At 44.6% G+C, this 27147-nt stretch overlaps 1 protein-coding gene across 1 annotated transcript in view; it reads right to left on the minus strand.

Annotated features, from left to right (window-relative positions):
• The window catches only part of LOC115115430 (alpha-(1,6)-fucosyltransferase-like), a 187754-nt gene extending 164577 nt beyond the window's left edge, over positions 1 to 23177 (minus strand). The window contains exon 1 of the mRNA XM_065026209.1: positions 22815 to 23177. The gene's annotated coding sequence lies outside the window, so the exon portion shown is untranslated. The remainder of the gene's footprint in view (positions 1 to 22814) is intronic.
• Between the last annotated feature and the right edge of the window lie 3970 nt (positions 23178 to 27147).

The raw sequence follows: 27147 nt of genomic DNA on the forward strand, positions 1-27147 counted from the left end.
GAGCCTGTTTTTATCCTGGATACTCAGCTACGGGCTTAGGGAGCCTGTTTTTATCCTGGATACTCAGCTAGCCTGCCCTGCAGTGACTCCCTTAGCAGTGTAGGTTTATGAAAAACGAAAAAATATCTAAAAAAGGTATTGGAGGTTCCATGAGTAATCAGTTCTTTGTGGAAGAAGCATCACCAGGGATCACCGGGCATGCCAAGTCCCCTCTCCTTTATACACTTACACACAAACACTCATGTGCATGCACTCACACACAAATGCATGTACAGGGTCTGTTTCTGGATGCCCTCCTTAGAGCGGACCATGTCACAAGACCCACTTCCTAGCTGTAACAGTGGCATCCCTAATGGGCATTTTTATTTTACTATTTTTATTTGACCGTTATTTTACCAGGTAAGTTGACTGAGAACACATTCTCATTTACAGCAACGACCTGGGGAATAGTTACAGGGGAAAGGAGTGGGATGAAAGAGGCAATTGTAAGCTGGGGATGATTAGGTGACCGTGATGGTATGATGATGATGTAATGGTATGAGGGACAGCTTAGGAAATGCCTGCACACACAGACAGACACAAACACACACACACACACACGCACAAACACACACACACACACACACGCACACCAGGGTTTCCATTAGGAAAAAGTGACGCTGTACAACCTGACTAGGAAGATTTGAATTTACCGTCCACCCACTGTGTTCAGAATGTCAGAAATGACATTTACCTTTTATTTATGGTAATGCATCTAAACAGAACATGTCAACTCATGTAATGAAGCAGTAAAAAAAAATCATTTTCCAACATTTTCCAAATGCAATTTGCAGGAAAACATCATCCGAAACAGTGCACCTGTGAAAACATCATTCTAAACAGTGCACCAGGGAAAACATCATTCTAAACAGTGCACCAGGGAAAACACCATTCTAAACAGTGCACCAGGGAAAACATCATTCTAAACAGTGCACCTGTGAAAACACCATTCTAAACAGTGCACCTGTGAAAACATCATTCTAAACAGTGCACCTGGGAAAACACCATTCTAAACAGTGCACCTGGGAAAACACCATTCTAAACAGTGCACCTGGGAAAACATCATTCTAAACAGTGCACCAGGGAAAACACCATTCTAAACAGTGCACCTGGGAAAACATCATTCTAAACAGTGCACCTGTGAAAACATCATTCTAAACAGCCGTAGTGCTCCGAAACAGGAATGTGTTGAGGTGCAGATCGGTGGAAAGGTACCAAAACATTTCTGCAGTATTGAAGGTCCCCTAGAACACAGTAGTGTCCATCATTCTTAAATGGAAGAAGATTGGAACCACCAATACTCTTCCTAGAGCTGGCCGCCCGGCCAACCTGAGCCATCGGGGAAGAAGGGCCTTGGTCAGGGAGGTGACCAAGAACTCGACAGAGCTTCACAGTTCATATAAGAAAATAGGTCAAATGAAATAAATTCATTAGGCCCTAATCTATGGATTTCACAGGACTGGGACTACAGATATGCATCTGTTGGTCACAGATAACTTTAAAAAGGTAGGGGTGTGGGTCAGAAAACCAGTCGGTATCTGGTGTGACCACCATTTGCCTCATGTAGATCTCCTTCGCATACACTTGATCAGGCTGTTGATTGTGGCCTGTGGAATGTTGTTCCACTCCTTTTCAATGGCTGTACTAAGCTGCTGGGTATTCACGGGAAATGGAACACACTGTCATACATATTGATCCACAGCATCCAAAACCTGCTCAAGGGGTGACATGTCTGGTATGCAGGCCATGGAAGAACTGGGACATTTTAAGCTTCCAGGAATTGTGTACAGATCCTGGCGACATGAGACCATGCATTATCAGACTGAAACATGAGGTGATGGCGACGGATGAAGGACACGACAATGGGCCTCAGGATCTCGTCACGGTATCTCTGTGCATTTAACTATTTAATACATTTTAGAATAAGGCTGTAACGTAAGAAAATGTGGTCAAGTGGTCTGAATACTTTCCGAATGCACTGTATGTCACCTGTAGTAAATGTACCATTCATCGCAGTCATTTGGTTACATTCAGTTCTGTTAATGTATTAATTCATGTATTAATTACAGTCATTTACCATTCTCATTCTAGGAATGGAAATGTTGTTTGCTGAAGTTCAGAATCTGCTACACTTGTGAGAAACAAGTTTAGGCTTATTTCATAACCATCATTGACAAGATTTCTAGATGTTTTCATTGTATTTTGTTTGGAGTGATCTAAGTGAGCATGTGTCTGGTGTCTCTGTCCTGATAGTGCCTGAGCACGCTTAAAAGTACCTGGCCTGCTGTGCGGAAATGTAGGATTTTTTTGTTTTTTTTCTACATCCGTTGCGAATTATGTTTTTAAACTATCGTTCCTTACAGTAAGCTATTTGAAAAATATTTTCAACAATGTCTCCCTCGATAATCACCAATCCTCAGTGTGAAAGAGCAATGGAGAGCCTACTGCTTCATTGACCTATAGGATATGAGTTCCATGCGCTCATTTCTTTAGCCGCCAATGGATCACTGTGTACCGATGTGTACATAAGGCTAGTGCTCTTGCATTAGCAGGATTTTTCGATTTGTATAATTTTAAATCCGATTTTTATGATTTACCACATCACAATGATTGAGAAACTAAAACATTATTATTGAAATGAAGCTGTTCCACGAAAATGCTCATATGAAAAAGAAAAAGAAAAGCTCGGTAATCTAGCTCTGTGAGCTATGCGCGTGTGATAGTTGAGTTGGATGAATAAGATACATGATAAATAACGAAAATACACACAGGTTAATTTAATTTCAATAAATTATGCAAATTAATCTATAGACCAATAACCATGATGGTCAATTGTATTTCCATCAATTAATAAAACGCTGTCACGACTTCAGCCGAAGTTGGTGCCTCTCCTTGTTCGGGTGGCGTTTCGCAGTCGTCATCACCGGCTTTCTAGCTGCCACCGATCTACGTTTCTTTTTCCATTTGTTTTGTCTTGATTGTACACAACTGGTTCCCATTACGTTATTTAAAAATATATATATTTCCCCTTTATTTAACCAGGTAAGCTAGTTGAGAACAAGTTCTCATTTGCAACTGCGACCTGGCCAAGATAAAGCATAGCAGTTCGACACATACAACAACACAGAGTTACACATGGAATGAACAAAACATACAGTCAATAATACAGTAGAAAAAAAAGAAAAAAAAAGTCTATATACAGTGCAAATTAGGTCAAATAAGGGAGTTTAGGCAATAAATAGGCCATGGTGGCGAAGTAATTATAATCTGGCAATTAAACACTGGAATGGTAGATGTGCAAAAGATGGATGTGCAAGTAGAGATACTGTGGTGCAAAATGAGCAAAATAAATAAATACAGTATGGGGATGAGGTAGATAGATGGGTGGTATACAGATGGGCTATGAACAGGTGCAGTGATCTGTGAGCTGCTCTGACAGCTGGTTCTTAAAGCTAGTGAGGGAGATGGGAATCTCCAGCTTCAGTGATTTTTGCAGTTCGTTCCAGTCAGTGGCAGCAGAGAACTGGAAGGAAAGGCGACCAAAGGAGGAATTGGCTTTGGGGCTGACCAGTGAGATATACCTGCTGGAGCACGTGCTACGAGTGGGTTCTGCTATGATGACCAGCGAGCTGAGATAGGGCGGGGCTTTACCTAGCAGAGACTTGTAGATAACCTGTAGCCAGTGGGTTTGGTGACGAGTATGAAGTGAGGGTTAGGCAACGAGAGCGTATAGGTCGCAGTGGTGTGTAGTATATGGGGCTTTGGTGGCAAAACGGATGGCACTGTGATAGACTACATCCAGTTTGCTGAGTAGAGTGTTGGAGGCTATTTTATAGATGACATCGCCGAAGTCAAGGATCGGTAGGATGGTCAGTTTTACATAGGTATTTTTGGCAGCATGAGTAAAGGAAGCTTTGTTGCGAAATAGGAAGCCGATTCTAGATTGAATTTTTGATTGGAGATGCTTAATGTGAGTCTGTAAGGAGAGTTTACAGTCTAGCAAGACACCTAGGTATTTGTAATTATCCACGTATTCTAAGTCAGAGCCGTCCAGAGTAGTGATGCTGGATGGGCAGGCAGGTGCGGGCAATGATCGGTTGAATAGCATGCATTTAGTTTTATTTGCGTTTAAGAGCAGTTGGAGGCCACAGATGGAGAGTTGTATGGCATTGAAGCTCATCTGGAGGTTAGTTAACACAGTGTCCAAAGAAGGGCCAGAAGTACACAGAATGGTGTCGTCTGCGTAGAGGTGGATCAGAGAATCACCAGCAGCAAGAGCGACATCATTGATGTATACAGAGAATAGAGTCGGCCCGAGAATTGAATCCTGTGGCACCCGCATAGAGACTGCCAGAGGTCTGGACAACAGGCCCTCCAATTTGACACACTGAGCTCTATCAGAGAAGTAGTTGGTGAACCAGGCGAAGCAATCATTTGAGAAACCAAGGCTGTTGAGTCTGCCAATAAGAATGTGGTGATTGACAGAGTCGAAAGCCTTGGCCAGGTCGATGAATACAGCTGCACAGTAATGTCTCTTATCGATGGCGGTTATGATATCGTTAAGGACCTTGAGCGTGGCTGAGGTGCACCCATGACCAGCTCGGAAACCAGATTGCATAGCGGAGAAGGTACGATGTGATTCAAAATGGTCAGTAATCTGTTTGTTAACATGGCTTTCGAAGACCTTAGAGATGTAGGGTAGGATAGATATAGGTCTGTAGCAGTTTGGGTCTAGAGTGTCTCCCCCTTTGAAGAGGGGGATGACCGAGGCAACTTTCCAATCTTTGGGAATCTCAGACGATCCGAAAGGTAGGTTGAACAGGCTAGTAATAGGGGTTGCAACAATTTCGGCAGATAATTTTAGAAAGAGAGGATCCAGATGATCTAGCCCGGCTGATTTGTAGGGGTCCAGATTTTGCAGCTCTTTCAGAACATCAGCTATCTGGATATGGGTGAAGGAGAAATGGTGGGGGCTTGGGCGGGTTGCTGTGGAGGGTGCCAGGCAGTTGACCGGGGTAGGGGTAGCCAGGTGGAAAGCATGGCCAGCCGTAGAGAAATGCTTATTGAAATTCTCAATTATAGTGGATTTGTCAGTTGTGTTTACTAGCCTCAAAGCAGTGGGGAGCTGGGAGGAGGTGCTCTTATTCTCCATTGATTTACAGTGTCCCAGAACTTTTTTGAGTTTGTACTGCAGGATGCAAATTTCTGTTTAAAAAAGCTAGCCTTAGCTTTCCTAACTGCCTGTCTATATTGGTTCCTAACTTCCCTGAAAAGTTGCATATCACGGGGAATATTCAATGCTAATGCAGAATGCAACAGGATGTTTTTGTGCTGGTCAAGGGCAGACAGGTCTGGAGTGAACCAAGGGCTATATCTATTCCTGGTTCTACATTTTTTGAATGGGGCATGCCTATTTAAGATGGTGAGGAAGGCACTATTAAAAAATAACCAGGCATCCTCTACTGTCGGGATGCGTTTGCTCGCAGACCCATTACGGATGCAGGCAATGAGGCAGTGATTGCTGAGATCTTGGTTGAAAACAGCAGAGGTGTATTTGGAGGGTGAGTTAGGATGATATCTATGAGGGTGTTTACAGATTTGGGGTTATATCTGGTAGGTTCATTGATAAGTTGTGTGAGATTGAGGGCATCAAGCTTAGATTGTAGGGTGGCCGGGGTGTTAAACATGTCCCAGTTTAGGTCACCTAGCAGCATGAGCTCAGAAGATAGATGGAGGGCAATCAAATCACATATGGTGTCGAGGGCACACCTGGGGGCAGAGGGTGGTCTATAGCAAGCGGCAACAGTGAGAGACTTGTTTCTGGAAAGGTTCATTTTTAGAAGTAGAATCTCAAATTGTTTGGGTACAGACCTGGATAGTAAAGACAGAACTCTGCAGGTTATCTTTGCAGTATATTGGCAGTTCTATCTTGTCAGAAAATATTATAGTTAGGAATGGGAATTTCAAGGTTTTTGGTGGCCTTCCTAAGCCAGGATTCAGACACAGCTAGGACATCCTGATTGGTAGAGTGTGCTAGGGCAGTGAATAAAACAAACTTAGGGAGGAGGCTTCTAATGTTAACCTGTTAGTCCTATAGGGGCAGTATTTCATTTTTGGATAAAAAGACGTGCCCGTTTTAAGCGCAATATTTTGTCACGAAAAGATGCTCGAATATGCTTGGAATTGATAGCTTTGGAAAGAAGACAGTCTTACGTTTCCAGAAATGCAAAGATTTTCACTGTGAGTCCCTTAGAACAAATGTTTCGGGCAAAACCAAGATGTATGACCGACCAGGAAATGCACAGGATTTCTGAGGCTACGTTTTCCATGATCGCCTTATATGGCTGTGAATGCGACAGGAATGAACGGACTCTTTCTCTTGTTTCCCCAAGGTCTCTGCAGCATTGTGACGTATTTGTAGGCATATCATTGGAAGATTGACCATAAGAGACTACATTTACCAGGTGTCCCGCTAGGTGTCTGCGTGGCAATTGGTGCGCAAAAGTCAGGTCCCGGTATTTTTCCATTCAAATCTCAGAACAAACCAGGCTACAAGGACGGTGCTTTCAATGGAGAGAAATATGACAAACCACCTTCAGGATTGATTCAAACAACGTTTTCCATGTTTCAGTCGATATTATGGAGTTAATTCGGAAAAAGTTTGACATGTAGGTGACTGAATTTTCGGTTAGTTTCGGTAGCCATATGCATAGTAACAAAAGGTAACGATGTGTCCTACACAAGAATCTTTCAGGAAAAACTGGACATCTGCTATGTAACTGAGAGTCTCCTCATTGAAACATCTGAAGTTCTTCAAAGGTAAATTATTTTATTTGATTCCTTGGCTGGTTTTTGTGAATATGTTGCGTGCTAAATGCTAATGCTAACGCTAAGCTAGCTATCACCACTCTTACACAAATTAGTGATTTTCTCTGGTTCTAAAGCATATTTTGAAAATCTGAGACGACAGGATTGTTAAGAAAAGGATAAGCTTGAGAACAGGCATATTTATTTCGTTTCATTTGCGATTTTTAAAATCGCTAACGTTGCGTTATGCTAATGAGCTTGAGGCTGTAGTAACGATACCGCATGCGGGATGGGGCGGACTAAGAGGTTAACAAGCATGAAACCAAGGCTTTTACGGTTGCAGAAGTCAACAAATGAGAGAGCCTGATGGGAGTGGAGGTAGACACTGCAGGGCCTGGATTAACCTCTACATCACCAGAGAACAGAGGAGGAGTAGGATAAGGGTACGGCTAAAGGTTAACAGAACTGGACGCCTAGTATGTTCAGAACAGAGAGTAAAAGGAGCAGATTTCTGGGCACGGTAGAATATATTCAACGCATAATGTACAGACAAAGGTATAGTAGGATGCGAATACAGTGGGGGTAAACCTGTGCATATAGTGATAATGAAAGAGATATTGTCTCAAGAAATAGCATTTAAACCAGGTGATGTCACTGCGTGTGTGGGTGGTGGAACTAAATTGTTAGCCGAGGCGTGTTGAGCAGTGCTAGAGGCTCTACAGTGAAATAAAACAATAGTTACAAACCAGAACAGCAATCGACACGGCATGGTGACTTAAGGGAAAGGCATGCGTAGCCGGGTGATCATACAAGTCCAGTGTGTGGCTTCAGGCAGCTAGCGGCACGGGGCTAACAGGCTAACAGAAAGGCCTTAGAGGGATGGACGGTGGAGGGAAGTCTGTTGTGGCCCCCTCATGCAGTTACATCAGCGGATGGATCAGCAGATCTCCGTGTGATAAACCAGGCCAATTGGCAAAATATGTATAGTGGCCGAAGAAATATGTCCGAAGGGCCTCTTAAGCCAGCAGTCCAATGTGCTTTAGATAGCTAGCAGGCCGCAGATTAGCGGCTGTGCGTGCAGGGGTCGTTAGCTGCTATAATTCCAGGTGGATTTTTTTTATCATAATAAAAATGTTTTAAAAAATAATAAAAATAGGTTCAGAGCTTGCTGTAGGAATCCGGAGATATGGAGAAGAATAAGTCCGACTAGCTCTGGTTTGAGTCGCACTGTACAGACTGGCGAGAGTTATCCAGGATAAAGGTAGCTGATGACCGCTAGCAAAGGATAGCTGACTGCTAGCTAGTGGCTTCGGAATGTATTCGATGGGCCTCGTAAGCCAACAGTCCATTGTGCTCTAGACAGCTAGCATTCAGGGGACGTTAGCTGCGAAGGTCGGAAGGTGAGAAGGTTCAGAGCTTGCGATAGGAATCCAGGGATATGGAGAGAAAAATAGGTCTGGTATGCTCTGGTTGAATCACGCTGTACAAACTGGCGAGAGCTTTCCAAGATAGAGGTTAGCTGATGACCGTTAGCTGGCTAGTTAGCTGGCTAGTTTCTTTTCGAGAGATTCCAGTAATAGTGGCAAAGAAAAATACTTTAGAAAAAAGCAGGTCCACACCACATTGGGTGAGGCGGGTTGCAGGACAGGATTTTGAAGTAAGGGCTTAGAAAAACATAAAAAGATATGCGAAGAAAAATATATATAAAGATATATACATGGGACACGACAAGACGAAGGACAAATACGTCTGACTGCTACGCCATCTTGGAATGTTCAAGATTATTTCCATATTTAACCATCTGGTTCCCATGATGTTTTGTGCGTGATTGTTCCTTGTCTAGTGTTATCAGTCGTCTGTGTTATGGTGTGTTTTCCCTGTGTGGAATATATGGTTGATTATTTTCCGAGTAAAGTATGTTATTTTACTCAGTTCTGTGTCCTGCGCCTGACTCCGTACTCACCTCTGCATACTGATACATGACAAACGCCTTATTTTGCAATGGGATTTTTTTTCTCCCGGTCATTTTAGCTGGCAAAAGTTGTATTTATTGGCTTTTCATACTTTTGACGAAAAGCCAAGTGGCGGTAAATGGAAACCCTGATTCTCACACAGACTGTAATGGAAAACTGTAAATTAAACTAATATTTATTTTTCAACGTTTTACTGTGGCATACTGTAAATTATGGTGCATTGTGGGAAATAATAATAATAATAATTTCTGTATTTCGAATAGTACTGTAATTCTACCCCACAGAATACAGTACCATATTTTTGGAGCATCAAAATGCATAGCAGACCGATTGCCTTGTAAATGGCTATAAATGCTCTACAAATCTAACTCCTATGTGGTAGTAGTGCCCAAACCATTTGAAATGCATAGCAGACCGATTGGGGTAGCAGAAAGTCTTGAATCTTCAATGGTTGAGCATGTTGCCATGTTCTTTTGGTCTGTTTTCCCCCGTAGTTGCTGCCAGTGTGGATGCTTTTGGAGGCCTATAGAAGGGCAAGTGATATAAAACACCAAATATGAATGAATATGCTGTATTGCCTGTAAACACTTACCTAGCAGCTAACTTGTTTGCACCAATCTCTTGTAATTACAGTAACACACTGTGAAATACAAACCCCTCCTCTCAATGAACATCATTCATTCCGATTACGGTAGCATTGACTTTTTAACAGAATACTATAGTCAGTTGTATGGTATTGTACTGTGTGTCATTACTGATATGATATATGATACCATATTTATACACCAGTACTGCAATATGAAATACAGAATTTTACTTCCCACACACACACAAACAAACGCACACACACACATATGCACGCATGTACACACAGATAGAAAACAAACACGCATGTAAAACGCACGCACGCATGAATGCACACACATACACACATAGAAAAACACACAAAAACACACGCACACGCAAAAGCACATATACACATACTTATAGCTGAGTATGCAGACACACACACAGACACACACACACACTGATTCTCCTCCTTGCAAACCAACAGCTCAATGACAGCAGCGCTGGAGGGAAACAGAGCCGGAGCAGCAGGCGCTGAGGAAAGGAATGGGTTCACGATCACTGGTAAACAAGATGACAGTAACAGACACAGGGAAAGGACATACTCCAAGCTAAGACCCAGTCTCTCTAGGCTTCGACCCAGTCCCTCTAGGCTTAGACCCAGTCCCTCTAGGCTTAGACCCAGTCCCTCTAGGCTTCGACCCAGTCCCTCTAGGCTTAGACCCAGTCCCTCTAGGCTTAGACCCAGTCCCTCTAGGCTTAGACCCAGTCCCTCTAGGCTTAGACCCAGTCCCACTAGGCTTAGACCCAGTCCCACTAGGCTTAGACCCAGTCCCTCTAGGCTTAGACCCAGTCCCTCTAGGCTTAGACCCAGTCCCTCTAGGCTTAGACCCAGCCCCTCTAGGCTTCGACCCAGTCCCTCTAGGCTTCGACCCAGTCCCTCTAGGCTTCGACCCAGTCCCCCTCTAGGCTTAGACCCAGTCCCTCTAGGCTTAGACCCAGTCCCTCTAGGCTTACACCCAGTCGCACTAGGCTTAGACCCAATCCCACTAGGCTTAGACCCAGTCACTCTAGGCTTAGACCCAGTCCCTCTAGGCTTAGACCCAGTCCCTCTAGGCTTAGACCCAGTCCCTCTAGGCTTCAACCCAGTCCTTCTAGGCTTAGACCCAGTCCCTCTAGGCTTCAACCCAGTCTCTCTAGGCTTTGATCCAGTCCCTCTAGGCTAAGACCCAGTCCCTCTAGGCTTAGACCCAGTCCCTCTAGGCTTAGACCCAGTCCCTCTAGGCTTAGACCCAGTCCCTCTAGGCTTCGACCCAGCCCCTCTAGGCTAAGACCCAGTCCCTCTAGGCTAAGACCCAGTCCCTCTAGGCTTCGACCCAGTCCCTCTAGGCTTAGACCCAGTCCCTCTAGGCTTCGACCCAGTCCCTCTAGGCTTAGACCCAGTCCCTCTAGGCTAAGACCCAGTCTCTCTAGGCTTAGACCCAGTCCCTCTAGGCTTCAACCCAGTCCCTCTAAGCTTTGATCCAGTCCCTCTAGGCTAAGACCCAGTCCCTCTAGGCTTAGACCCAGTCCCTCTAGGCTTAGACCCAGTCCCTCTAGGCTTCAACCCAGTCCCACTAGGCTTAGACCCAGTCCCTCTAGGCTTAGACCCAGTCCCTCTAGGCTTCAACCCAGTCCTTCTAGGCTTAGACCCAGTCCCTCTAGGCTTCAACCCAGTCTCTCTAGGCTTTGATCCAGTCCCTCTAGGCTAAGACCCAGTCCCGCTAAGCTTAGACCCAGTCCCTCTAGGCTTAGACCCAGTCCCTCTAGGCTTAGACCCAGTCCCTCTAGGCTTCGACCCAGCCCCTCTAGGCTTCGACCCAGTCCCTCTAGGCTAAGACCCAGTCCCTCTAGGCTTCGACCCAGTCCCTCTAGGCTTAGACCCAGTCCCTCTAGGCTTAGACCCAGTCCCTCTAGGCTTCGACCCAGTCCCTCTAGGCTTAGACCCAGTCCCTCTAGGCTAAGAACCAGTCCCTCTAGGCTTAGACCCAGTCACTCTAGGCTTAGACCCAGTCCCTCTAGGCTTCAACCCAGTCCCTCTAGGCTTTGATCCCTCTAGGCTAAGACCCAGTCCCTCTAGGCTTAGACCCAGTCCCTCTAGGCTTAGACCCAGTCCCTCTAGGCTTAGACCCAGTCCCTCTAGGCTTACACCCAGTCGCACTAGGCTTAGACCCAATCCCACTAGGCTTAGACCCAGTCACTCTAGGCTTAGACCCAGTCCCTCTAGGCTTAGACCCAGTCCCTCTAGGCTTAGACCCAGTCCCTCTAGGCTTCAACCCAGTCCTTCTAGGCTTAGACCCAGTCCCTCTAGGCTTCAACCCAGTCTCTCTAGGCTTTGATCCAGTCCCTCTAGGCTTAGACCCAGTCCCTCTAGGCTAAGACCCAGTCTCTCTAGGCTTAGACCCAGTCCCTCTAGGCTTCAACCCAGTCCCTCTAAGCTTTGATCCAGTCCCTCTAGGCTAAGACCCAGTCCCTCTAGGCTTAGACCCAGTCCCTCTAGGCTTAGACCCAGTCCCTCTAGGCTTCAACCCAGTCCCTCTAGGCTTAGACCCAGTCCCTCTAGGCTTAGACCCAGTCCCTCTAGGCTTCAACCCAGTCCTTCTAGGCTTAGACCCAGTCCCTCTAGGCTTCAACCCAGTCTCTCTAGGCTTTGATCCAGTCCCTCTAGGCTAAGACCCAGTCCCGCTAAGCTTAGACCCAGTCCCTCTAGGCTTAGACCCAGTCCCTCTAGGCTTAGACCCAGTCCCTCTAGGCTTCGACCCAGCCCCTCTAGGCTTCGACCCAGTCCCTCTAGGCTAAGACCCAGTCCCTCTAGGCTTCGACCCAGTCCCTCTAGGCTTAGACCCAGTCCCTCTAGGCTTAGACCCAGTCCCTCTAGGCTTCGACCCAGTCCCTCAAGGCTTAGACCCAGTCCCTCTAGGCTAAGAACCAGTCCCTCTAGGCTTAGACCCAGTCACTCTAGGCTTAGACCCAGTCCCTCTAGGCTTCAACCCAGTCCCTCTAGGCTTTGATCCCTCTAGGCTAAGACCCAGTCCCTCTAGGCTTAGACCCAGTCCCTCTAGGCTTAGACCCAGTCCCTCTAGGCTTCGACCCAGCCCTCTCTTCGGCCCCTCTAGGCTTCGACCCAGTCCCTCAAGGCTAAGACCCAGTCCCTCTAGGCTAAGACCCAGTCCCTCTAGGCTTAGACCCAGTCCCTCTAGGCTTAGACCCAGTCCCTCTAGGCTTCGACCCAGCCCCTCTAGGCTTCGACCCAGTCCCTCAAGGCTAAGACCCAGTCCCTCTAGGCTAAGACCCAGTACCTCTAGGCTTAGACCCAGTCCCTCTAGGCTTAGACCCAGTCCCTCTAGGCTTAGACCCAGTCCCTCTAGGCTTAGACCCAGTCCCTCAAGGCTTAGACCCAGTCCCTCTAGGCTAAGACCCAGTCCCTCTAGGCTTAGACCCAGTCCCTCTAGGCTTAGACCCAGTCCCTCTAGGCTTAGACCCAGTCCCTCTAGGCTTAGACCCAGTCCCTCTAGGCTTCAACCCAGTCCCTCTAGGCTTAGACCCAGTCCCTCTAGGCTTAGACCCAGTCCCTCTAGGCTTCAACCCAGTCCTTCTAGGCTTAGACCCAGTCCCTCTAGGCTTCAACCCAGTCTCTCTAGGCTTTGATCCAGTCCCTCTAGGCTAAGACCCAGTCCCGCTAAGCTTAGACCCAGTCCCTCTAGGCTTAGACCCAGTCCCTCTAGGCTTAGACCCAGTCCCTCTAGGCTTCGACCCAGCCCCTCTAGGCTTCGACCCAGTCCCTCTAGGCTAAGACCCAGTCCCTCTAGGCTTCGACCCAGTCCCTCTAGGCTTAGACCCAGTCCCTCTAGGCTTAGACCCAGTCCCTCTAGGCTTCGACCCAGTCCCTCTAGGCTTAGACCCAGTCCCTCTAGGCTAAGAACCAGTCCCTCTAGGCTTAGACCCAGTCACTCTAGGCTTAGACCCAGTCCCTCTAGGCTTCAACCCAGTCCCTCTAGGCTTTGATCCCTCTAGGCTAAGACCCAGTCCCTCTAGGCTTAGACCCAGTCCCTCTAGGCTTAGACCCAGTCCCTCTAGGCTTAGACCCAGTCCCTCTAGGCTTCGACCCAGCCCCTCTAGGCTTCGACCCAGTCCCTCAAGGCTAAGACCCAGTCCCTCTAGGCTAAGACCCAGTCCCTCTAGGCTTAGACCCAGTCCCTCTAGGCTTTGACCCAGCCCCTCTAGGCTTCGACCCAGTCCCTCAAGGCTAAGACCCAGTCCCTCTAGGCTAAGACCCAGTACCTCTAGGCTAAGACCCAGTCCCTCTAGGCTTAGACCCAGTCCCTCTAGGCTTAGACCCAGTCCCTCTAGGCTTAGACCCAGTCCCTCAAGGCTTAGACCCAGTCCCTCTAGGCTTAGACCCAGTCCCTCTAGGCTTAGACCCAGTCCCTCTAGGCTTAGACCCAGTCCATCTAGGCTTAGACCCAGTCCATCTAGGCTACGACCCAGTCCATCTAAGCAGCAGCGGTTAAGACCCTTCTCAGATCTAGTTTGAGCTACTAAACAGAACACGCCTGCTGTTTACATGGATCTTTTTCAACATAACCATGAACAATTGAGCAATTGAGAAATTCACCTGTTTAAGACAGGCAGACAGACAGGCAAACAGACAGACAGACAGACAGACAGACAGACAGACAGACAGACAGACAGACAGACAGACAGACAGACAGACAGACATGCCTGTAAGGGGTCCTTTTCTTTCAGCTGCTGGAAAACTGTATATATCATATCACCATGGATCAGAGATAACCCGAGCTGAGCTGAGTTCCCTAGTCCCTCACAACATTTCACCATGGAAACCGCCCCCAGACTAGCTGTGTGATTGTGTCTGTGTCAACAGGCAGACAGACAGTCTGTCTTACAACATGCAAAAACATTTACCCTAAGCTTTCTCCCTTGTCTGCATAGTGATTCTGCCCTGTAGAGGTAATATCAGTGATTTTCTCATGACACCCTAAAGGAAACCACACACGCACGCATGTACGCACAAAACAAAACACACACACACACACATACACACCATGCAATCGATCTCGGAGTTAGTGAACTATAACCTGTCTGTCTGAAAGCTAGTTGAACATCATAAGAATATTCCGCCACACATCAAAGGTCAGAGGTTCTTGATAATGCTCCTCCATCATTCCTCATCTCTCTTTGCCACCATCTTCAAAAGACAAGGACAGAAGGTGAAGGGACAGAGAGGAAACGGACACCAAATGCCAGCCTTAGAGAAAAAATGCCAGTGAAATGCCACTACTGGACATGCAGGGATTGTTCCATGACCCTCTCTAGATCAGTGTGTGGACACACACACACACACACACACACACACACACACACACACACGCAGTCTTGTACAACTAACCTTGTGGGGACACACAATTCAGTCCCATTCAAATAACTACTTTCCCTAAACCCTAACCTTAATCTTAACCCTAACCTTAACCCAAAATCCTAACCTTAACCCTAACCCTAAACCTAACCCTAGCGCCTAACCTAACCCTAAAACTAACCCTAGCTTCTAACCCTAACCCTAAAACTAACCCTAGCTCCTAACCCTAAAACTAACCCTAGCTCCTAACCCTAACCCTAAAACTAACCCTAGCTCCTAACCCTAACCATAAAACTAACCCTAGCTCCTAACCCTAACCCTAAAACTAACCCTAGCTCCTAACACTAACCCATACCGTAATAATAACCATAACACTAATTCTAACCTTAACCCAAAACCCCCTAGAAATAACATTTGACCTCATGGGGACTAACAAAATGTCTCCAGTTGGTCAAATTTTTGTTTGTTTACTATTCTTGTGGGGACTTCTGGACTTCTGGTTACGTCCACTAAGGTGGACTAAGGTGAGCAAGCATACAGTACCAGTCAAACGTTTGGACACACCTACTCATTCAAGGGTTCTTCTTTATTTGTACTATTTTCTACATTGGAGAATAATAGTGAAGACATCAAAACTATGAAATAACACAAATGGAATCCTGTAGTAAGCAAAAAGTTTTAAACTATTTGAGCTTCTTCAAAGGAGCGACCCTTTCATTGATGACAGCTCTTGGCATTCTCAACCAGCTTCCTGGAAGGCATTTCAATTAACAGGTGTGCCTTGTTGAAAGTTAATTTGTGGAATTTCTTTCCTTCTTAATGCGTTTGAGCCAATCAGCTGTGTTGTGACAAGGTAGGGTTGTCATACAGAAGATAGCCCTTTTCAGTAAAAGACCAAGTCCATATTACGGCAAGAACAGCTCAAATAAGCAAAGAGAAACGACAGTCCACCATTACTTTAAGACATTAAGGTCAGTCAATATAAGAAGAAGAAAATAATAAGAAGATCCTCTCTTGGGCCAAGAAACACAAGCAATGGACATTAGACCAGTGAAAATCTATCCAAATTTGAGGTCTTTGGTTTCAACCACCGTGTCTTTGTAAGACGCAGCATAGGTAAATGGATGATCTCCGCATGTGTGGTTCCCACCGTGAAGCATGGAGGAGGAGGTGTGATGGTGTGGGGGTGTTTTTCTGGTGACACTGTCTATAATTTATTTAGAATTCAAGGCACACTTAACCAGCATGACTACCACAGCATTCTGCAGCGATACAGCATCCCATCTGGTTTGTGCTTAGTGGGACTATCATTTGTTTTTCAACAGCACAATGACCCAACACACCTCCAGGCTGTGTAAGGGCTATGTGACCAAGAAGGAAAGTTGTGGAGTGCTGCATCAGATGACCTGGCCTCCACAATCACCCGACTTCAACCCAATTGAGATGGTTTGGGATGAGTTGAACCGCAGAGTGAAGGAAAAGTGGAGGAAACGTGCTCAGCAAATGTGGAAACTCATTCAAGACTGTTGGAAAAGCATTTCAGATGAAGCTGGTTGAGAGAATGACATGCTTGTGCAAAGCTGTCATCAAGGAAAAGGATGGCTACTTTGAAGAATCTCAAATATAGAATATATTTTGATTTGTTTTACACTTTTTTGGTTACTACATGATTCCATATGTGTTCTTTCATCATTTTGATGTCTTCACTATTATTCTACAATGTTGAAAATAGTAAAAATTAAGAAAAACGCTGGAATGAGTAGGTGTGTCCAAACTTTTGACTGGTACGGTACACAAACACTTAAATTCACACATGCACACATAGGGGAGTACGAAGGCACACACACACACGCAGTCAGAAAATAGGATTATATTTTTAAAGAATTTAAAAAATAGTTGTCAGAGCAGAAAAGCAGCACATCCTGTTGTATACAGGCTCTATTGACTGCATGAATGGAATTGGAAAGCAATACACAGCTGGGAGTATAAACAATGCTAACATCCTTCCTTGCCTGGCGGCATTACTGAAGCTACCAGTGATGCTCTCTCGCCCTCTCTGGGCCTTTATTTGTGTAACACGAGGCATGTAAACTGGGAACTCTATTCGGCTCTCATGTCATCCTTCCAGTGTTGAGAAAGGGATCTAGGCTAAGATATCTGGGCAAACAGTGGTATGTAAAACGGATGTATACTTAGCCTATATCAAGGCAATAAACATTGAGTCAAACACGGCATACACTCCAAAAGAGTTCTTCGGCTGTTCCCATAAAAGAACCCTTTTTGATTCCATGTAGACCCTCTGTGCAAAGGGTTTTACATGGAACTCAAAATGGTTCTACCTGGAATCGAAAGGGGTTCTTCAAACTACATAATCCTTTTAGGTTCTAGACAGCACTTATTTTTCTGTAGTGTAATCGGCACTATGATGCTTGAATTGAACAAAGTATCTTGGTGTGCTAAGAGCAAGGTACCAGTTTAGTTAAGTTCTACAGAGGCAGTGCGACCCACCTGTATTGAGTCCCACAACAAAAAAAATGAATAAATAATAATAATACAATTGGGTGGGCTTGCCTGTTTTGCATGATATATTTGGCATTAATACGTGTCAAATATCAGATTGTAAACAATGTAAAAAAAGAAATATATATATATTTTTGAGTTAATAAAAGCCTGTTACAAACACGGTCTCTTTTTTTGTTTTCTTGAGTAAGGCAGCTCCAAAATGCAAGTGTTTCGGCCTAGCTCAGTGCTTTCTGTGGTGGTGGGGCAAGCCAACAGAAAATATGGAGCGTTGCACCATGATTGGCTCAGTGTTCTGTCACTCATGGGTACACTACGTTACCGCCAAGTCTAAGGGCAGACCTGGAAAATTCTAGCCCTTTGGGTGTTGCCGTAGAGTTACTTTAGAAGTGCCCATCTAAGAAGGCTCAAGGTCATTGGCCACAGATAAAATGACATCAAATCATGTTGTATCTACAGTAGCTTTGATTGGAATGATCATGTCAACATCATACTTTCAAAATCTTAGTCATCATCATCAGTCAACAATCTACTGGCAAATCCTTTTTAATCCTTGACATATGAAGAGAAATAATGAAGAGAAATTACAGACAAAATGTATCGGTGCTCATCAGCCATTGGACATAAACATTGCACAAGTTGCAAATCGCAAATTCAACAATGAGTGGTTTGGATGGAATCAGATACAGTGGCCGTGTTGTCCCAAATCTGGGATTCAGGGGCTCTTTTCCAAGTTTAAAATTACAAACATTCAACATTGGCCATGCTGTCAATGAAGCATGATTTGTGCTGAGCTCAAAACAACTGTTAAGTCAGAACTTGACTTCAGTGAGTTCAAGACAACTGGAAAGTTGGGAATAAACGAGCTCTGACTGGGGAAATAAGTTTTGAACAGTCATCCAACTCGGAATTGCAAATTGAAGATCAATGACGTCATCATGATTTGACCTTGTTTTTCTCAGAGTTCCCAGTTGTTTTGAAAGCACATTAAATCCAGAGAATGCCAGACTTTAATGACAAAATTTGCCCACGAAGGACCGCCGCACCACGTTCCTGTTCAAGTGAGCACAGAACAACAATGTGAGTCCAAAAATGTATTGTATGTATGTAATATGCCAGGGAGATAATGTGTACTGTACCTAAGAAAGTAATACTGAGTGTATGTTATGTAGTAAGATGTTAGTAGACCATGTGCCTCACCCAAATCATTTGGTCTATTTACCCCTCTATTTGCCTACTGTTCTGACTTGGTGGTGCACATGTAGCCTATAACCTGTTTTAGAGGAATGTATTCATTGAATATTGTAAGAGCTTTCATTGTCTGCTTATATGCACCCTTTATTTATCCTACGGTTCTAAATTAGTGTACAGGGAGAATACTGCAAGAACGGCCCATTCTGAATTCTGTCACTGTACATTTCAAAAGTGCTGAACAAATAGTTACATTGACTACGTCTGTCCTAGCTCGCTCATTAATGTCTTAATCAAAATTACGAATTGCCTCTTATCCACTTGTCGTTCCCTTATGCCATAATTTGTACATCTCAATTGTCAGTAGAAACCACATTTGTTTAAGCAAGTCAGCCATATCAGCTATGTTTTTTTAAAGGAAGTAAATGAGGCTGAATGAACTTTTTTGCTGCCAGACAAGGCTTTGCTGATAGCCAGGTGTAGCAGTGGTAAGGTGTTGGGGCTGCTGTTGGGACAGCTTTATGTAGGCCGTTTGTCACCTTTATAGTGCAATTAAATGTACTGTTTAGTGTTGTGTTGTGGCTTTGCTGGCATGCATCCCACTTTTTATTGTTGCCCCACCAAGATTTACATCAAATCGCCACTGTACAGAGGACAGGCAGGCTTGGAGACAGGCTCGGCAACAAACGGAGGAAACAATCTAACTGATGTTTGAAGAGAAATCTTCTTGGCTGAAGCAAGGTGGCTCAGAAAGCAATGTAAGACACAGGGACAAAACTACCTGTTAGGAAAAAAACAACTGTGAGCCTCGAAGATCATCGTTCCTGGTCATTTGATCCAGATTGTGTGACTGTGGACTGTTGAAAGCCCATCTAACCTTATGCCACCCCATTTAACATCATGCCACTCCATCTACACTCATGCCACCCCATCTACTCTCAAGACACCCCATCTACTCTCAAGCAACCCCATCTACCCTCATACTACTAAATCTAACCTCATGCCATCCCATCTAACCTCATGCCATCCGAACTAACCTCATGCCACCTGAACTAACCTCAAGCCACCAGAACTAACCTCATGCCACCAAATCTACACTCATGCCACCCCATCTACTCTCAAGACACCCCATCTACTCTCAAGCAACCCCATCTACCCTCATACTACTAAATCTAACCTCATGCCATCCCATCTAACCTCATGCCATCCGAACTAACCTCATGCCACCTGAACTAACCTCAAGCCACCAGAACTAACCTCATGCCACCAAATCTAACCTCATGCCACCAAATCTAACCTCATGCCACCCCATCTACCCTTATGCCACCCCATCTACCCTCATACTACTAAATCTAACCTCATGCCACCCCATCTAACCTCATGCCATCCGAACTAACCTCATGCCACCCGAACTAACCTCATGCCACCCCATCTAACCTCATGCCACCCCATCTAACCTCATGCCACCCGAACTAACCTCAAGCCACCAGAACTAACCTCATGCCACCAAATCTAACCTCATGCCACCCCATCTAACCTTATGCCACCCCATCTAACCTCATGCCACCCCATCTAACCTCAGTGATTAGTCTCAAAATGAAAATAGACAGAAAGTGGAATGAAGCTATGGATGAGAGGATTAAGGTCTGAATTACAAACCGAAGAGAGCGAGAGCGAGAGAGAAGGAGAGAGAGTTTCTATTCCATCAAAATAGGTTTGTTTTTACAAAATTATAAAGATAGAACAGCAATGTATATAATTGATAATGGTGTTATTAAACACTTTATTAAAACATGTATTAGACTACACTCATTTTACAACTTCATCAGTAGGCCTGTAAATCCAAAAGCCAATGTTTATCCTGGCTGCGGAGAACAAATGAGAGCCATTGTCTATTGAAGCCCAATAATAGGCCTATCTCAAGACTGGCCTCAATATGGTGCTCCCGCCTGCGTGCCAGGGATAACGGACTGATAATAATGACAGTATCTGTTACCACAATATATGTCTGCTTACTTATTCAGTGAGTGATTTAGGCTACTTACCCAATCAATTTGCTTCCATTTGCGAAGCTTCACTGTATTAGATAAGCATTAATGATGCATTAGGCTAGTTGTCCAAAGGGCAGAGGCGTCGAGTTTCACTGTCCTCTCCACAGAGGGACCATTTCATCATCTTAACTGCCTAGTGTTGCTACAAAGCTTATTGTTCCAAATAGTCAAGCTAACAAATGGTTTAGGTAGGCCTATATGGTTGAGTAACTCATATAAAGGCATGGGCAGCATCCCTTTTCATTGCTTGAGTAACTGTTATAAAATGCACATTTGCGCCCTTCCCAGTTGGCTTCATGATGGGATGTGTATAGCACCAAGGCCACTAGTTGAGTGACGTGTTACATAATGAATGATACAATGTAACGGAATAGTGTGCTCCAACTCTACTCTTTAGTCCATGTCAACTGAGATCGATGAATAGACTATTGAATTATGATCTTGCTTGTGAATGCATCCGTAACCACAAAACGAACCCAAACTCAAGTTGGCAAAACAACAGCAACATGAAATCTAAACCATGTGCATGTTCACAGAGAATGTGAGTATACAGTATACAAGGCTGGATCTGAATGGGAATTAAACTGAGTCAGAATCCGGTGTGCAGCTCAAGGCTCTCAGTCTTTCTAGGGCTGTGTTGCGGTGTCTTGAATGATCACACAATATGAAGTATGGGCCCCTTGTTATTCTCGTGTCGCATCACATGCAGATCCAAGCTTCTCAGTGAGCAAAACTGGTTGAAAGAGGTATTTTCAACATCGTGTGCTCATATGGATGGCTGGGTTGAAGAATCACCTTTTCCAGCCTTGGCTCATAGACCAGACGTCAAATTAGTATGATACATTCCATTTGGCATGGGTACATAATACAGAGGGTTACTTATGGCAAAAAAAGTAAATAAGAGTGTTTGGTTGGGGTGGATGGGTAGGCGTAAAATGCGAACGTCTAGTAACTCAAAGGTTGTGTGTTCTAATCTTATCACGGACAACTATAGCAACTTTTCTTCTACTTCGAACCTTCTTAGCATGTTAGCTAACCCTTCCCCTAACTCTAACCCTAACCTTAACCCTTGAACCTATAACACCTAACCTTAACCCTAAAAATTAGCCAGCTAGTTAACTTTAGTGTTAGTCACAACAAATTTAAATTCGTAACATATCATATGTTTGCAAATTTATAACATATTGTAAATTTAGCAAATTCGTAACATATTGTACATTTTGCAAATGTGTATTTATCATACAATTTGTAATTCATAATGTATCATGCGAAATGGATCATGGACATTCACAAATTAATATATACCATACTAAATGGTGTGCCTCAGATTTATGTACAGAATATTACGAAATGCTCTGAGACCAGGTTGACTCTTCCCTTGACACCTTAGGCTAGCCGAACCACTGTCTGTCATCAACCAATAACCCGACGAACCCGTGCCCTGTCTGTCTAGTTGTGCGTCCAACGCGTACACGGAAGATGTGCGTCCAACGTAATTTCTGATGTTAATTAGGGTAAATATTATGATTGCGCTACGGCATCAGCAGCATTCACTCCTCCGACAACAGGCTTTGTCCATTCAGTATAATATCGCCGTCATATAAATATGACCACGTCATGTATCAATAACATTTCTCTCGCGTTTTCAGGGGTGAGGTCAGAAGCTGATGTGAGAGCACTTAACTTTGTATTTACGCCTCTAAACCAGTGTTCATCTGTGTGCAGCTAAGAGTTTCCCTGACAACATCACAATAGTGCAAACATCAGCAGCGTATGAGCAACAACACATCTGCAGCTGGTCTCCGAACGTTAACATTCTCACATCTGAAATGCCTCACACTTTATTATGTGCATGTCAGATATAGGCTACCCTGCTACCCTGCCCTGTTAGTCAATTCAATGGATACTTTCCACGATACATTGTACGATACACTGTAGCCTAAAGTGGATTTCTGCTTTAGACATGCACTCTTTCGTGCACCTTGCATGCGACGTTTTTGAACACAGATCGTATGGAAACAACTGTTTGCTTAGGCTACTCGGAGCAGGACCTAACACAGCACACACGGCCAGAACGGTGTTAAAGGGACCAGCCATTCCAACCATGACCGCTATTCTGTCACCATGAACTCAAGAGCAGACGCGACACAGTCAACAGGCCAGGCAAGGATGGACTGGAATAATATGGACCGAGCCCGGAGCTCACCTCACCATGCACGGAGACCGCCAGCCCAGAAGAGAAAAACCACGTACCTTCACTTGACACACCAGGCTTCCGCGGGATCCGAGCGATGGGGCCTGACGAAGTTACAGTCTGACGCAGTGGCAATGTTTTGGTCCAAAATCGGGTGGAAAAGGCTGCGGCGGAAACAGGACCTGGAGAAGGCTGAGGTCGGATTAGTCACTGCTGCGTGTGGCTCCGTCGGAGGAGACTCGAATTGACTATAAACTGCAGTGCGCATGTATGCCCGTGTCAGATTGCTGTTCTGGAGCCGCACTGATAGTTGGCCCTGTGGCACCGATTATTGGGTTTATGTCCCCTCCGAGGCTACTCGCCCGCAGTTTGACAATCTGCTACCTTGTGCCATTGCATCAGCGTCGGGGAGAGAGAGAGGTATGGCCGTCACCTAGCCTATATAAGCACTCCGAGACGAGAAAGCGGCCATGGCACTTTTGGTCACGGTGCACTAAACGCATGGGCTCTTCCGCGGCACGGCAGGCCGTAATATCAATTTGCCCACTTTTAATTTTTTGACATTACACATGCCATCGTTTTAAGTGCTAAACATGTATGTTGTGTCAAATTAAAGAGCGCTGGCAAGAGCTAATCCATTTACAGTCCCGGCTACCAGGCTGGCCAGGGCCAATGCAATTCATTATTCCTTCACACAGCTATAAAGCACGACCATAAAACGTGGACATATTCATACTCCGCCATGTCCTTGCATGGACAGTGGCCTAGTCACTGTCTACCCTCTCATCTCCATCTCAGTTCCTAGAGTGGGGTCAGCTCAATCGATTACTTTTTATTGATATGGGCAATCAGCTTACTAATCAGATATGTGTGCCGAATCAGCAAATGTTCCGAGTCAGCAACACTATAATGAATGAGGTTTTAAGATAATAAAAAGCACTGGGGAAAATGCAAAACTGACCCAAGATCAGCGTCTAGGAGCAACTTCACCCTACTCCACTCCCCAGTGCTACATATCCACTCACTTGCCCCTGCACCTAAGAGTATTAGGACTATACTAAGGATACAGGTCTAGACGAAATAGCCTCAGACTTAAAACGACTAAGACCTGTTATATATGGCATCACTCAATACTGTTATCAATAATAAATGCTGTGGCTGAGCGATTTTATAGACATAACATTCTAAAATCACGCAAGACACGTGGTAGAGATTAGGATTCTGTTTAAACAGCGTTCGTCTATAAAGGAGTGAGAGGGCCAACTTTGATCATATATTCAATGGTCAGGATTGCCACTGGCTTTACTTACAGAGTAGTGTCACCCAGTGTCCAGAAGGCAATACTGCACCATCTGATTCCAATGGCCCATTTGAGATAGACAGCCCAGCTATATCCCCAAACAACTAACGTGGTTACTTTGTCTCAAGTGTCATGAGTGTATAATGTCCGCTGGTAGAGCTAATGTAAATGAATAAACTAACAGTGCCGTTTCAGCACCACTGAAGCGGACAGCAACATAATCGGTGTTCGTGAAGTTCAACTGCACATGGCGACGGTCTCAGATGCAGCCTCTTATTAGTGCTGTAAGAAGCCTATAAATTTAGCAGAGAAGGCTCCCCTAATATTATTTAGGATATTCTGTGAAGTTATATTGACTTCAAACAATATAGCAATTTAACAAAAATAGTTGTTTCTCTGAATCTGCATTAACCTACAAGTATAGTATTTTAGCTTCATTAGATCATATTGATGTTACTAAATACCTCGCCTGGTCATTAATATGTATTTGTTTTGTCCTTCATTTCCTTTTATTCTGATTTATTCCCTTTTCAAGATTCCTTTAAAAAAGCAATCTTAAGAGACTGGTGTAATATTGCAACTCAGGTCATATTTGTAATGGAAAGGTGTGTCTACATGGTCTGTAGTAATCTAGGTCATTGAGGTCACATAGGTAAGAGGATACAGAGAGGTGAAAGGTCATTCACAGACCATGATGCAAAGGGGATTATTGTACTGTACCCTAGACTTTTTCTAGTAACATATACAGTCAATGAACTAAGCAACCAGACGTAGCTGGTATCTGGTTCATATACAGTCAATGAACTAAGCAACCAGATGTAGCTGGTATCTGGTTCATATACAGTCAGTGAACTAAGCAGACCAGACCCAGCTGGTGTCTGGCTCATATACAGTCAGTGAACTAAGCAGACCAGACCAGCTGGTATCTGGTTCATATACAGTCAGTGAACTAAGCAGACCAGACCCAGCTGGCATCGCATTGGTACCCATGGGAGAGACACCAGGCACCACAGGCTAAAATTACATTTTTGCATCTACTTATTTGGTTGTATTTTGGGCCATTAATATCACCTAATTTGCACATTTTAATACAATATTTCAGAAAAATGTTAATACAAAAAAGTATTCTATTTGTGTCTACATTCTACTGGAAAAAAAGTTGATTGAGATGTGATTCATTGACAAACAATTACCCTATTGGGGTGTGGTGCCTGGCCATAAGCAGACTGGAACAGTGACTCTTTTTTCAAATGGTTAATGGCCTGCTTGTGTCATCTTCATTTATCCACCATCTTTGACTGTACTATAGTACTCTCTGTTTCCAGCAGATGTCAGTGCTGTTATATTTAAAGAGCTTCTGCGAGTTGAGACTGATCTTTCTGCAATCTCCTACACTGTCCTCTCCTTTATCCTCTTTCTGTTCATCATCACCATCATCATCATCATTATCTTCTTCACAGTTACCATCATCACCCTCATCCTGATTATTGTCGCGCTTAGTTAAGTTAGAACGTCATTATTGCAATGACATTGCACTAATGGTGTTAGCTAGTAATTATTGTAATAGCAGTGGCACTATGAGTGCTAGCTAGTAATTATTTACATTTACATTTAAGTCATTTAGCAGACGCTCTTATCCAGAGCGACTTACAAATTGGTGCTTTCACTTGGTGCTATATCTTTCAATGGTGCTTTCTCCACTACTGTCCCATCGATGTGGATAGGAGTGGCACTGCTGTTTCTGAAGTCCACTATCATCTCCTTTGTTTTGTTGACAGTGGCAGGTTATTTTCCTGAATGGTGCTAGCCCTCACCTCCTCCCTGCAGGCCATCTCGTGGTTGTTGGTAATCAAGCCTACCACTGTTGTGCTCGTCTGAAAACTTATTGAATTGGAGGCGTGCATGGCCACAGTCATGGCTGAACAGGGAGTACAGGAGAGGACTGGTAAAACACCCTTGTGGGGCCCCAGTGTTGAGGATCAGCTAGGTGGAGATGTATTGTCCAGGACCCAGTTGCACAGAGTGGCACTAGATCCAGGTCTCTAGTAATTATTGTAATGACAGTGGCACTAATGGTGCTAGCTGTTATCGATGAACAGCATTCTTACATAGATATTCCTCTTGCCAAGATTACATTTACATTACATTTACATTTAAGTCAGTTATCCAGGCACTAATGGTGCTAGTAGTAATTATTGTAAGACATCCAGTGGAACAGCCACTAATAGTGCATCTAAATTTTGTAATGGGGGGTGAGAAGTGGCACTAATCTAGGTATTATTGTAATGAGGTGGCACTAATGGTGTCTAGCTAGTAATGGTGATGACAGGGGCACTGTCCTGCTAGTGAGGGAGTTTGTTCCACCATTGGGGGCCAGGGCACTAACAGTTTTGACTGGGCTAGTAATTATTGTAAGTGGTAGGGAGGGCAGGCCAGATGGTGCTAGCTTGTTTGGGTGTATTGTCAGAGCCTGGAGGTACTGACAGTGGCACTAATGGTGCTAGCTAGTACCATGGTCTTGTAATGACAGTGGCACTAATGGTGAGAGCTAGCTAGTAAGAATTGGGAAGGTTGAACACCAGACGGGCACGGCGTTCTGGATGAGTGCTAGCTAGTAATTAATGGCACAGGCAGGGGCAGCCAATAGCGAGTTAGTAATTATTGTAGATGACAAGTGCCTGGATTAATGGTGCTTCCTGTGTGAGGCAGGGTAGTAATTATGTGTAATGACCTAGTGGCACTAATGATGCTAGCTGTAGAATGACAGGGTGTAGGATCAGTGGTTCTTAGCGCTCTGGGAGGAGGACACAATGGAGTTATTGTCATAGTAGTGGATCATAATGGTGCTAGCTAGTAATTATTGTAAGCAGGTGCACTAATCCGTGCATCCAGTACTGATATTGTCTGCCATGCAGAGATGGCACTAACCTGGTCATCTAAAGGAGTAATTATTAATTGTGTGACAGTGGCATAGCAATGATAGGAGAGACCATGTGAGGTTATGACAGAGCCAAGTGACTTGGTGTATAGCGAGAATAGGAGAGGGCCTAGAACAGAGCCCTGGGGGACGCCAGTGGTGAACCTGAGGAGAC

Source organism: Oncorhynchus nerka, linkage group LG13 (assembly GCF_034236695.1).
Source record: "Oncorhynchus nerka isolate Pitt River linkage group LG13, Oner_Uvic_2.0, whole genome shotgun sequence".
Taxonomy (NCBI): domain Eukaryota; kingdom Metazoa; phylum Chordata; class Actinopteri; order Salmoniformes; family Salmonidae; genus Oncorhynchus; species Oncorhynchus nerka.